This window comes from Wasmannia auropunctata, unplaced genomic scaffold, assembly GCF_000956235.1.
Source record: "Wasmannia auropunctata unplaced genomic scaffold, wasmannia.A_1.0 LD313728.1, whole genome shotgun sequence".
In the NCBI taxonomy this organism is placed as follows: domain Eukaryota; kingdom Metazoa; phylum Arthropoda; class Insecta; order Hymenoptera; family Formicidae; genus Wasmannia; species Wasmannia auropunctata.
In genome coordinates this window covers 1-1186 of record NW_012049162.1, presented here as the reverse complement: position 1 = coordinate 1186, position 1186 = coordinate 1, and the positions used below count along the sequence as shown (strand labels likewise).

Below are 1186 nucleotides of genomic sequence, written 5' to 3'. Positions count from 1 at the left end.
TCCCCGCCTGCGCCCATACTACCTGTTGGGGGGGGGGGCTTTGCCCCCCCAACCTCCCTCATTGGGATTATATTTTTGTTACTTTTTTTTGTTAATAACTTTTTAACAAAGAATGACCGCCGATTAAAACCTTTTGATAGTCACTCAGGGTCATGACCTTGACAACATATGTCAAGATTAAAATCATTGGAGGCCTCGTATAATGAATAATTATCATTAATTTTTATAACGTTTTTTATTAATAACTTTTTAACAAAGGACGACCGCCTGATATGACCTTTTCAGGGTCACTCAGGGTCATGTCCTTGACAACATATGTGAAGGTCAAGGTCATTGGAGCTGGGTCCGTTGTTATCAATATTTACCATTTATTTTACTGTCATTTTGAAAACGTTGCATTTTTATAAAGATTGAATTTCATATAAAATGTTGATAACTTACGAGTTCGCTTTTCTTCATCCGTAGTTGTATTCACATCATTTAATTCATCCTTGCGCTGCTGTATCATCTGTTTAATAATAGATTATGTAATAGACATTAAAATATATAATTCAGAATATTAACAAACATATTTACCTCATCTACAAAAGAATATAACAAATTTATTTTTTGTTTTTGTTCACGTCCCAAAGCAGTGAGAAAAAACACATTGTCAAAAATATATATGTACATTTTTACAAATCTAGATAAATAAATACTTTTTAACCTGAAACATTTTTTTTAATTGCAATTTTTATATATAAAGCATAATTATAAAAATATACTTATTTAATTGTTTTTATTAAGCTTTATAAGTAGAACTAATTAAAAAAAAGATATCTCTTTATTACATTGTAATGTATTAATTTATTTATAATAATTAAGTTTTTTGAGACTTCAAATGACATTTATCAAAGATACAGTTTCTTTGTTACTGTAACATTTATATATTATATTTAAATTAAATTATTTATATTAAAAGTTTATTTCTTTTAATAATTATAAAATAAACAAAAATTTTCTTGATGCAGCATAATTTATTAAAAAGGTGATTTATAAAAATTTTGTTCTCAAATATTTTTCGATTTATTCCTATTAATAAATACATGATTTACATCACAAGTGTGAGGCAATTTACATACAAGAGTATTTAAAATTAGAAAAAAAATATTACATACTTCTGCAGTGCGTTTACAGCTTGAACGTT

At 26.5% G+C, this 1186-nt stretch overlaps 1 long non-coding RNA gene across 1 annotated transcript; it reads right to left on the bottom strand.

Annotated features, from left to right (window-relative positions):
- Nucleotides 1-438: 438 nt before the first annotated feature.
- Nucleotides 439-1184, bottom strand: LOC105460916. The gene is made up of 3 exons (XR_975882.1): nucleotides 1158-1184; nucleotides 577-706; nucleotides 439-508 (listed from the first exon to the last, which is right to left on the bottom strand). It is a non-coding gene; the product is annotated as an uncharacterized LOC105460916 (long non-coding RNA).
- Between the last annotated feature and the right edge of the window lie 2 nt (nucleotides 1185-1186).